The sequence below is a fragment of the Babylonia areolata genome, chromosome 3 (genome assembly GCF_041734735.1).
Source record: "Babylonia areolata isolate BAREFJ2019XMU chromosome 3, ASM4173473v1, whole genome shotgun sequence".
Classification (NCBI taxonomy): Eukaryota; Metazoa; Mollusca; class Gastropoda; order Neogastropoda; family Buccinidae; genus Babylonia; species Babylonia areolata.
This window is the reverse complement of record NC_134878.1, coordinates 25424202-25436701: the sequence shown is the minus strand read 5'-3', so window position 1 is coordinate 25436701 and position 12500 is coordinate 25424202. Positions and strand designations below refer to the sequence as shown.

At 49.1% G+C, this 12500-nt stretch overlaps 1 protein-coding gene across 3 annotated transcripts in view; it reads left to right on the top strand.

The window, feature by feature from the left end:
• LOC143280526 (transcription factor AP-2-epsilon-like) overlaps positions 1 to 12500 on the top strand; it is a 197015-nt gene that overhangs the window by 123743 nt on the left and 60772 nt on the right. The window lies entirely within an intron of this gene.

Sequence of the window (12500 nt, the reverse complement as noted above, 5' to 3'; positions counted from 1 at the left end):
GGTGTGGTTGGTTCGTGGTGTGGTTGGTTGGTTGGTGGTGGTGTGTTGGATGGTTGGTTGGTGGCGATGTGGTTGGTGGTGATTTGTGTGTCTGTGTGTGTAGAGGAGGGTGGTGGTGGCGTGGGGGGTGTACGTGTGTGTGTGTGTGCTGTGCTGTGGTGTGTGTGTGTTGTTGTTGTTGTTGGTTGGTCTGTTTAGGATTTGGTGGTTGGTTCTCTTGGTTGGTTGTTGATGGTGCTGTGTTGTTGTTGTTGTTGTTGTTCTTGTTGTTCTTGTTGCTGTGTGTGTGTGTGTGTGTGTGTGTGTGCGCGTGTGTGTGTGTGTGTGTGAATGTGGCGTCAGTTGGTCTGTTGTGTTGGTTTGTGGAGGTGGTTTGTTTGCTGCTTGCCTCTCTGTCGTGTGTTGGTGGTGTTGGTGCTGGTGTCTTCTCTCTCTCTCTGTCGTGTGTTGGTGGTGTTGGTGCTGGTGTCTTCTCTCTCTCTGTCGTGTGTTGGTGGTGTTGGTGCTGGTGTCTTCTCTCTCTCTCTGTCGTGTGTTGGTGGTGTTGGTGCTGGTGTCTTCTGTCTGTACCATCGTCCCATTCTTCTTTCTTCTCTTTGACTCTCTCTCTCTGTCGTGTGTTGGTGGTGTTGGTGCTGGTGTCTTCTCTCTCTCTCTGTCGTGTGTTGGTGGTGTTGGTGCTGGTGTCTTCTCTCTCTCTGTCGTGTGGTGTTGGTGCTGGTGTCTTCTCTCTCTCTGTGTCGTGTGTTGGTGGTGTTGGTGCTGGTGTCCTCTCTCTCTCTCTGTCGTGTGTTGGTGGTGTTGGTGCTGGTGTCTTCTCTCTCTCTGTCGTGTGTTGGTGGTGTTGGTGCTGGTGCTGGTGTCTTCTCTCTCTCTCTGTCGTGTGTTGGTGGTGTTGGTGCTGGTGTCTTCTCTCTCTCTCTGTCGTGTGTTGGTGGTGTTGGTGCTGGTGTCTTCTCTCTCTCTGTCGTGTGTTGGTGGTGTTGGTGCTGGTGTCTTCTCTCTCTCTGTCGTGTGTTGGTGGTGTTGGTGCTGGTGCTGGTGTCTTCTCTCTCTCTCTGTCGTGTGTTGGTGGTGTTGGTGCTGGTGTCTTCTCTCTCTCTGTCGTGTGTTGGTGGTGTTGGTGCTGGTGTCTTCTCTCTCTCTGTCGTGTGTTGGTGGTGTTGGTGCTGGTGCTGGTGTCTTCTCTCTCTCTCTGTCGTGTGTTGGTGGTGTTGGTGCTGGTGTCTTCTCTCTCTCTGTCGTGTGTTGGTGGTGTTGGTGCTGGTGTCTTCTCTCTCTCTCTGTCGTGTGTTGGTGGTGTTGGTGCTGGTGTCTTCTCTCTCTCTGTCGTGTGTTGGTGGTGTTGGTGCTGGTGCTGGTGTCTTCTCTCTCTCTCTGTCGTGTGTTGGTGGTGTTGGTGCTGGTGTCTTCTCTCTCTCTCTCTGTCGTGTGTTGGTGGTGTTGGTGCTGGTGTCTTCTCTCTCTCTCTGTCGTGTGTTGGTGGTGTTGGTGCTGGTGTCTTCTCTCTCTCTCTGTCGTGTGTTGGTGGTGTTGGTGCTGGTGTCTTCTCTCTCTCTCTGTCGTGTGTTGGTGGTGTTGGTGCTGGTGTCTTCTCTCTCTCTCTCTGTCGTGTGTTGGTGGTGTTGGTGCTGGTGTCTTCTCTCTCTCTCTCTGTCGTGTGTTGGTGGTGTTGGTGCTGGTGTCTTCTCTCTCTCTGTCGTGTGTTGGTGGTGTTGGTGCTGGTGTCTTCTCTCTCTCTCTGTCGTGTGTTGGTGGTGTTGGTGCTGGTGTCTTCTCTCTCTCTCTGTCGTGTGTTGGTGGTGTTGGTGCTGGTGTCTTCTCTCTGTACCACTGTCCCGTTCTTCTTTCTTCTCTTTGACTCTTTCTCTTGTCTCTCTTTTCCTCTCTTTCTCCATTTTTTTTTTTTTTTACCTTTATACTTCCTCCACTCTGTGTGTGTCTCTCTGTGTGTTGGGGGGGGGAAAGGCACAGTTTTAGGTGGTAGGGATGCACGATATATTTCTTGTCTGTGGAAATAGACATAAACATGCCGGTTTGTCTTATAATCAAATCGCGTGTCGTTTAGAACCGAAATCGGATTTAGAAAGGGAAAGAAAAACAAAAACAAAACAACAACAACAACAACAAAATTTTAATAAAAAAACCAAAACCAAAAAAACAACGGTAGACCCCCGTCAGCAGCTGTGAACATCCCTTGTTTTCAAAGAGTCTACTCAGGATCTGATGTTGCCAGTTCGGACTTAGATTGGTGATGGTGGTTCTAAGGCAGGGAACTAATAATTAGCCACTTAGGAATCACAATCCACCCCACCCCACCCCTTTTATCGGTCCAATGTCACAGGAGAAAACATCCGTCCAGTTTGCATCGTGGAAGGTGAAGGGGGATACGTTGCCTTGTAGGCTTACTCACGTTGGATGGGGGACAAAATTTTGAATATGTTATTATTGACAGACATTGAAACGAAAAAGAAAAATAAGAAAGAAAAAGGGCTTCTTTTTTTTTCACTATTGTGCCGTGAACACAGGAAAATCCTGACAACTTTTATCCCTAGCCTCTCGCCTGTTTCTCCCACCCAAAATACAGCACACACAAAAAAAAAAGATGAAAGAAAAAAAGCTATGATGTGTACATATATTGATTGAGGAGTCCGTCGCGCGCATATCAATATGTGTCTGTAAAAGCGATTTTAGCAGAGAACTGAAAAGTGGTTTGCTGTGTCTGTGTGTGTACTGATGTTTTGGTTGTGTCATTGGTGGTTGTTTTTTGTTGTTGTTGTTGTTGTTTTCGTTTCACGGGATTTATTTAAATGTTTTCGTTGAAAATGTGACAAAGGCGTGAAAACAGTTGCTGAAAAGCTCTTGTCAACACAAGAGGTCCAAGAACTATAGTCGTAGAAAACCTGGTTGAAGTGGCAGAGAGCTGGTTTAAATGGGCGTGGCTTGAAAGCAGTGGGAAAAAGTCCATCTAAACACGACAAAATCGAAAAGAACAGACAAAAATCCGTATTTATCTGAGCGTTGTTTTTACAGTCAACTACAAAAAAAAATACAAAAAAAAATGTTTCAAATTCTGGCCTTGGGAGGTGGTGCTTTGTGATCACCGCGCTGTCATTCCTCCCTCCCCCCTCACCCCCCCTCTCCAGCCCACCCCCACCCCCACCCGTACCTTGGCAATATATCCACGGGCCTGTACATCCGAAGAAGGTACCTGGGGGAAAAGCTCTCCGCCTCTGGCAGTCCCCAATCTCTAAGAAAGAAAAAGGGGAATCACTGTCCGTGTCTCTCTGTTCTTCCCCGTCCAATGTTTTCTGGTCTGCAGAAACTGAAACCCACAGTATAAAAAAAAAAAATTACAAAATTTAAAAAAAAAGAAGAAGAAAAACAAAACAAAAAAACGTTGAGCTTAAAGCGCGAACAGTTTGTCCAAGAGTCCCGAAGGATGCTCCTAAAGTCAACAGGTTAATAAATCCGAAAAGAAAAGCGGTGTTTGGTCGGCACACAAGATAAGGAGAGTGAGTGGCCGTGCTATGGAGGGAGGGAGGGAGGGAGGTAGGGGTGCTCAGAAAAGGTCGGGAGGGAGCAAAGTTTGAAAGTGCCAGTAACTTTTTTTTAGGGGGGGTTGGGGGGGGGAGGGAGGTAGGGGGTGGAGTCTTAATTTCAGGTGAAAATGTTGACGTTATTTTCATTATTCATTTTAAACGAAACACGGTTTTTTTTTCGGAGGGGAGGGGTGGGGGAGGGGGGGTCGCATCCCTTAAGGCAGATTTTGAAAGAATTTCCATTAATGCGCAGAGGTAAAGAGAGAGAGAGAGAAAGAGATTGGGGTGGGCAGTATTTAGAGAGAGGAGGAAGAAGGGGAAGGTGGTGTGATTTGTTCTGGAGGTGGAACTTCCATCTCAGAAATACCCGGGAGGACAAAAGTCAGCAAGATTCACGGCTGTTATTGTCTTAAGCTTCTTGTCTCGAAATGGAACATTGTTTTCGTGAGAAGAGAGGGGTGGCAACATGTGCTTGCGTACACATATAAAGAAAGGGGGGGGGGGGGGGAGAGGCAAAGAGAGAGGGAGGGAGGGAGGAATCTTAGTCGAGGACAAATAAGCAAAAAAAGACAAAGGGACAAGAGATGTAGATTAGGTTTCCGATGACATAAATGATCAAATAGGAAACCGATTGCTGTCGCCGATAAATCATGGCGGAAAATGTGCCCCGTAAAAAAAAAATAAATAAAAAATTAAAAAAAATCCTACGATTCTCGTCCCCGTAGAAAAACCTGACCCTCACCGCACGCCACTGCTAATACCCAGGATCAAGATAGAATCAAATTCAGAAACCCTCGCGGCTTGCACCGCAGAATGCTCCCAAAGAAGAGGAGAAGAAAAAAAAGAAAAAAAGAGGGGGGGGGGGGGGGGGGGGGGGTTAGCGGCCGGATATTCAGTCAAAAAGCGATAAACCGGTTGCGATGAACCTATGAAGATTGTGGCGGTTTAATAAAGAACCTCAGCGCCGGTAATTAAGTACGGATTCTAATATTTAAGTGTGTAAAGGGAATATCGAGTTTGCGGTAACAACTATTAAATGGTGGCAGTAATAGGTGAGGGTTAGATCGTTGTCTGGAGACGCCCCCAAAACCCCACTGCCAAGCACATCTCCCACTGAAACCATACTGTGCCAATTACCTATATAAACTAGTGCCTTCGATTGTTCTTATCGTTCCTGCAGTGACGGAGGATTAAACCCCCCCTGACTGATAAATGAGTAGGTAGAAATTTTAAACACTCAAAAAACTAAAAACGTTCAAGCCAGTCCGTATCAGCCCTTCTCTCTCCCGCTCCCACCGCCACCCCACAAAAGTATACATTGAAATTAAAGTTGTGAACACGGAACAAAAACGAGAAGAAAAAAAAAAGAAAGAAAAAGAATAAACCATCTGGCACTGGCACACACACACACACACACACACACACACACACACACACACACACACACACACACACACACACCCGCACACACACACACACACACACACACACACACACACACACACCCGCGCGCACGCACGCACGCACACACACACACACATCGTCCCCTTCCGTCCACACGTTTAATCAGAGTCGAGCAATATCGCCATCAGAAAAAAAAAAAAAAAAGACTGTCATCAGAGTCATGGCCAAGGGAGGTCATTCTGATGGATGGATGGCTGGTTTGTTGTACACACTACCCCCACTGTGCCTGTCCCGTGTGTGTGTGTGTGTGTGTGTGCGTGCGTGCGTGGGTGCTCTTGCGTGCACAAGGTGCGTGCAAAGGTTCAAGTGTTGGGTTTCAGGGGAGGGAGGATGCGAAAAAAAAAAAACGACGGGAATGCAATTACAGAGAGAGAGAGAGAGAGGTGGGAGAAGGGGGGTGGGGGAGTAATAGACCCCAAAGTAAAAGACCTGGGCTACTTACCAATGACAGAGAAGATAAATATGGAGTTTGGTAAATGACAGGGGGGAAAACACGAAAGAAATCAAGAGGGACCTGGGGTAATTTGAATCGATCTGGCGACCGTCTGAGCCAGATTTTAGATATGAATATTTCTTTGTTGTTTTTTTGTTTGTTTGTTTTTTTCGTTTTAAAGAAAAGCTACCTCATTTTGGCTCTCATCCCTCACCGTTTTTCTTTCTTGCCCCAGTCTCTTTTCTCACTTTCTTGAATGTATACAACACACACACACACACACACACACACACACACACACACACACACACACACACACACACTCACATCCCCCCACACACACACTCAGTTAACCCTCCTTCCTCACCGTCCAATTCATCACGGAGGGACTGGGGGTGTCAGCTGTAGATATGTCAGGTTGTCAGGACCAGCCATAACTCGGCCCCTGCTCGCTCTCTACCTGCCTCCTTTGAACTTTCGTCGCTCTCTCTTTTGTTGTTGTTGTTTTTGTTGTTGTTGGGCTGTAGCTGTCCACCTGTGCTGGCCTTCAGTGTAGTCGTGCTGGGTTTTTTTTTTAACCTTATTTATAATACACACACACACACACACACACACACACACACACACACACACACACACACACACATATATATATATATATATATATATATATATATATATATATATATATATGTATATTTTATATAATACATTCACATTAGTGTATTCGTATGGGGTCTTCACGTCGCTTTGTTGTTGTATTTTCAGTATGGTGTGTGTGTGTGTAGGGGTGGGGGTTGAGTGGGTGGTCGTGTGTGTGTGTGTGTGTGTGTGTGTGTGTGTGACAGACACAACTATCCCTTTCTTCTTCTCATACATTATTAACATGACATACTCGTATTTCCGCTTCTACACGTTCCAACTCTTTGAGCCGGGAAGGGGCGAAGGGGAGGCAGGGGGGTGGGGGTGGGGTGTCTTACACCCCACCCTCGCTCTCTTCTCTCTCTCTCCCTCTCTCCCCCTCCCTCCCCTACCTCTCTTTCTCCCTCCCTCCCTCTCAGTCTCTCTTCTATCTCTTCCCTCCCTCTCTCGCAGAGGCATTTCATTGACGAAACCATTGGCATTCTCTCTCTCTCTCTCTCTGTCTCTCTGTCTCTCTCTAAGCAAGTAAACAACAAAACTAAAAGAAAACAAAACAACAAACAAACGAACAAAAAAAACAAACACACAAAAAAAAGTCTAAGTGACTGAATGAATTAAACCACACATTAAAAAGCCAAAAACTACACCCGTTGTGAATGAAGGAAGAGCACTGTGAATGAGGGGGCCGAAAGAGGGGCATGCATGAGCGACAAAAGTGACGTCGCTTGATGATATCAGACCACAACAATTTGTGGGGCCAGTCCGGGATTCCCACTCACCGTCAGCAGCCTGTTCAACACCCCCCCCCCCCCCCCCCCCCCCCCCCACACACACACACACCCCTCTCAACCCCCACCCCACCCACTTATATTTCCCGCACCCCTCCTCCAACCCTCTAATTTCGTACTCCACTGTTTTCATCAGAGAGGTAAAAAATAGAATAAAATAAAAATAAAATAAAATAACTGACGGGAGGAAATAGCCGCATATTTAACTCACCACTCCTCGTCCCCTCCACTAACACACACACACACACACCACACACCACACACACACACACACACACACACACACACTGTCTCTCTGTCGTCTCATTGTCTGTCTGTCTGTCTCTCTCTCTCTCTCTCTCTCTCTCTCTGTCTCTCTCTCTCTCTCTCTCTATATATATATATATATATATATATATATATGTGTGTGTGTGTGTGTGTGTGTGTAATCACTGTCAGTCTGTCTGTCTGTCTCTCCTTTTATTTCTTCGGTCTGTTACTTAACATGTGTTCATTTTACTGTCTCTCCACACCCCACAGTCTGAGATGTTCGTGCACGATGTAACTCGAGGTACTCCGCTCACCTCAGTTTTGTTTTACTTGTGTTGATGAACAGACTATAAATGAATAAATAAAACTTGTGTCGATGATCAGATTTCATCATCTGAGATGAACAGACTATAAATAGGTAAATACAAGTTGTGTCGAGTCGTTCACCATCTATAAAAACCTGTCGTGTTGTCTTATCATGTCTTATCAGTCGAATATAGGTTAAGTAGTACTTCGCAAAACCTGCCGTTCAAAATTATTCTAAGCTTTCAAACCCTGTTTCGTTGTCAAAATCCATAAAAGCGATGATATTTATGTGCAAGGAGCATAATAAATGCTGTTCGCTATTCTAAAGTCGGTACGTATAAAAAAGAGCGAGTTTCGCAAAATACTCCGCCAGTGATGAAGAGATGAGCGGCTGTCGGGGCCCAAAACACCGTGCTGAAACGGGGATTCGAACCCTGTCAGTGATGACCACTGCATCACACAAGTCCGACGCCCACCCGATTCTGTAACGGGTGTACAGCTGACGAATGTGCTTGCGTCAAAAAAAAACTACCGGGTGGTTGGAAGTCTGGTCTGCAACAGGATTCAGGTGTGCTGTTAGTTGTGTCACGGTTCGGTAAAACTTGGTCCACACGTGTCGCTAGGAGGGCTGGGGGTGGGGTGGGGATGGGGGGCTGGGGGGGGGGGGGGAGGCATGGGGGTGCGGTTGGTAGTGCGTGACGTGTTTGGAGCAGCAGGGTCCTGGCACCGGCAGGGAGGCAGTGAGGGAGAACGGTGCTTCTCACTCCCCGGGTCCCGCTCCTGCCACAACCTGCCACGCCCCCTTCTTCCCGTGTCTTCTCTTGCCACCTAGCTTTTTGCAGGACTTGCTTTTTTTGTTGTTTTTTTAAGTGCCGGAAGTTCGATTTTGTTGGGACTTAAGAGCCGGACGCAGAGAGACCAGTTTGAAGGAGGTAATTACTGACTTGCACTTTCGTATGATGTCTTCAATATAAATAAATACTGACAGGTTTCAACCAGTTGTGTGGGTGTTGTTGTTGTTTTGTTTTTTTAAACCTGATCGTCTCACCTTTCCATATATTTATGATCATTTTTCATTCACTCGCCACGGCCAGTCAGTTTCCTCCCCGTAGTTCCCCCCCCCCCCCCGCCCCCCCCACCCCCACCCACCAGTGTCCAGTGGGTGTGTGACTGGTCCGACCCATACCTTTTCCCCCCACCATTTGTCAGTGTTCTTTTGTCTCCACCCGCCTCTTCAACACCTTCCGTTTGAAACATTCAGTGTTAAAGAATCCGATCGCTTTCCATCACGTCAGCAGCGGTGAAACACTGTCATCGTGGCATCTTCTGTCATTCGTTGAAACATTGGTTGGATGAAGGGCACTGCACACTGGAGGGTTCCCAAATTCCCAGCCACAGTCACCGGTCTAAGTTCCCAAATTCCCAGCGACAGTCATCGGTCCAAGTTCCCAAATTTCCCAATGACAGTCACCGGTCTCAGTTCCCAAATTCCCAGCGACAGTCATCGGTCCAAATTCCCTAAGTTCCCAGCGACAGTCACCGGTCCAAGTTCCCAAAGTTCCCAGCCACAGTCACCGGTCTAAGTTCCTAAAGTTCTCAGCCACAGTCATCGGTCTGAGTTCCCAAATTTCCCAATGACAGTCACCGGTCTAAGTTCCCAAAGTCCCAGCGACAGTCATCGGTCCAAGTTCCCAAAGTTCCCAGCGACAGTCATCGGTCCAAGTTCCCAAAGTTCCCAGCGACAGTCACCGGTCCAATTTCCCAAATTCCCCAATGACAGTCACCGGTCTAAGTTCCCAAAGTTCCCAGCCACAGTCATCGGTCCAAGTTCCCAAAGTTCCCAGCGACAGTCACCGGTGCAAGCGGAGTGCTGTCAGGACATGGGGTTTTCCAGCCGACAGTTGTGTCTCCAGCCCACACGTAGGTCTGGGGAAGGAACGGAAGGGGGGGGGGGGGGGGGGAGCACCTCTAGACAGCAGCGCCATTGATCAGCGTAGCGTGAGATTGGTCAGGACCCGTTCTTTAGATGTTATCGGCCACGTTCAGCCCGTGTTGATGGATCACTCGCCTGTCGGAAATGACGCAGCAGCAGCTACAACGACGGGAGTGCTCTCCCCTCCCCTCTCTTTCTTCTGCCTCGTTCTGGGGCAGTGTCGTGGCATGACGGAATGTCGCGTGCCGGCTTTTTTTTTTTTTTTTTCTCGTCTTTTATATATATATATATTATTTAAATGAGTAAAAGTTGTCTTTTAAGAGTTAGAATCGGTCGTGCGTGAATCGACGCTGACTCTTCTACCTTGTATTATTATTCATTATTATTATTATGGCGAAAGGAAAGTTCCGTTTTGTCGGGGAAATTATCTGGCATTTGGGGACTCAGGACTTTCACTTTCAATGTGTCGGTAGCATCACATCAACACAGGTATTTTAAAAGGTTTTGCGCGTCACGTCGGTGTGTTTGTTTTTTGTTTTTTACCTTTGATCGTACCAACTCCTGTCGTGTTACCGCTGCAGTGACAGGGGGGGGGAGAGAGAGGGGGGGTGGGTGAGGGGGGGGGGGGCGCACTGAAGTGTGCACTCACACTTCACATCGGATGGATTAGGAGTGTGGGTGAGGGTGCGGGTGTGGTGAAGAATGTGTGCGGTATTTTCAGATATGGTGATCATCATAACACAAACGGCCACCACGCGCACACGTGTGCCCATCCTCTGTCCCTCTGTCTGTCTATCTCTGTCTCTCTCTCTCTAACCTCCTCCGTTTTATCACCCCCCCCCCCCCCCCACCCCTGTTTCTTCTTGTCTTTCTGTCTCTGTATCTCTCTTGCTCGCTCTCTCTTAGAACTTCTCCGTGTTTGTTTTGTTTTTCTCTCTGTGTGACCTCCTCCGTCTTATCAACCCCCCCCCCCACCCCCCTCTGACCCCCCACCTTCACATGAAGGCCACCCAATGCACGGCGCCGACATGTAGCGGAATGTGGGGGGTCCCTGATAGTCGGCAAGACTCGGCAGGTTTCGGGTGTCTCCGGCACGGTGGTTTGACTGCACCCCGGCCCTTGTGTCAACATAGCGCGGGCCAGGGAGCACCCTTTGAAACAGGGGGGGGGGGGGGGGGGGGGGCCGGGAGGCAGTTATCTGCCCATCAGTAGCCCACTGTACTGTGGTCAGTCCGTCCGACTAGACAAGACGTCCAGCCGCCTTGTTCCGTGCTGGGTTTATTTGTCCTGGGCTGGTCAGCCCGGCTGGTTTGCATAATGGGCACTGCTGAGGAAGTTGTTGTGTGTGGGGGAGGGGGGGAGGGGTGTGTGTGTGGGGGTGGTGGTGGGGGTGACGGGGTCGGGGGTGGGAGGGCCAGAGAGCCTATGAAGTGGTTTGTAAGGCGATTAATAAAGGCTGGGTGAGGGGTCTGTGGTGGGGGTGGTGGTTTGGGGGGGGGAGGTATATAACGGTGTGCGTTACCACTGCGGTAGTTCACATGTGTGAAGGTTTGGAAAGGTAGAAAGGCCTGGGCAAGCTCTGCAGAATCGTTTGTGGGCGTGGCATTGAGGAGGCGTACACACACACACACACACACACACACACACACACACACACACACACACACACACACACACGAATGCATGCCAGCGCGCGCAATGCATGCACGTGTGCGAGCGGGGAGAGAGAGAGAGAGAGAGGGAGGGAGGGAGCGAGCAAAATATGGTGCGAGCTTTTTAGTCATTGTAATGTGTCTTAAAAGCTTTTTACTATTCTGAAGCTAAGAATTAATGTCTGGTGGTGGGGTGGGGAGGGGTTTAGGGGTGAGGGGTGGTTGTGGTGGTGGTGGTGGGAGGGTACGGGGGCGGGGGGGGGGGGGGGGGGTGTTAGAGAACCTCTGACAACAACGGGAAATATTCAGATGGGAAAGATTCCATTTCCCTGTCTTTCTGGGCGGAGGCGAGAGCAGACTGTATGTAATGTGTCATTATTACACACACCCCTCACGTGGGATGCTGCTTCTTGTTGGATAAATGTTTTGATTGGAGCGATAGGGCTGGGGGTGGGGACGGAGGGGGGGGGGGGGAAGGGAGAGAGGTTTGGGGGCATTAGGGGAGGATGGGGGACGAGGGGGGAGGAGGAGAGAGAGGGGGGGGGTGAGGATGTGTGGGGAGTGGGTAGGAAGTGAAAACTCCAGCGCCTGAATCCCTTTCAACTTGCGTCCTGGAGGACCAGTTCCATTTGGAACCCCAAACACTGGCGGCCCTGCCCAACCAGGGTTCGTGCTAATGTTATCTTGTTTCTCACAACAACCCTGCCCCCCCCCCCCCCCAAACCCCCATTCCCTCCCTCCACCCCCTTTCCTGTCTAGGTTTAAAACATGACACGAGGGAAAGGGAGTAGGAGAAGGAAGAGGAGGAGGTAAGAGGGGGGTGGGGGGGGGGAGGGAAGTAGTGTTGGTGGGGAGGGGGGTGTTGGGGGGGAGGGGCGGGGAATAGAAAAACACAGATCGGCTTCTTTCCGTTTCGCTTCTTTTCCTAATCCGGGCCCGCGCTGCGCTTTGATAATCGAATGGAGGTTAGTGATTACGCGACCCTGTGCCTCTTGCCTCTTGTGTCGCTGCTGCTGCTGCTGCTGCTGCTGCCTCCTCCACCACCACGCGGCCAGACCCTGCTGAGGTGGCTGCTGCTGCTGCTGCTGCTGCCTGCCTCTCTTGGCTGCTCCCACAATGCCACAAGGGGGGAGGGGGTTTGGGGGGGGGTTGAGGAGGGACAGGTGGTGGTGGTAAACTGCATGCTGTCAATTTTTTTTTTTTTTTTTTTTTTTTTTTTTTTATAAAAAAAATCTCCGTTCCTACCATTATTGATGCCCCACCACCGCATGCCTGGTGTGTAGAATCCAGGTTTTGTTCGGTCTCGTTTGTTCTGGAAATGTTTGGTGAACTCTCTCTGTCTGTCTCTCTGTGTCTCTCTCTGTCTCTCTCTCTCTCTCTCTGAGTTTTCCTCAGCTGAGCAGTTTTCTTCGTCTTCGTTGTTTTGAAGTTCTGTGGACTGAAAGATTTGGGTTTGAAAGTTTGTTGTTGTTGTTTTGTTTTTTTGTCGGG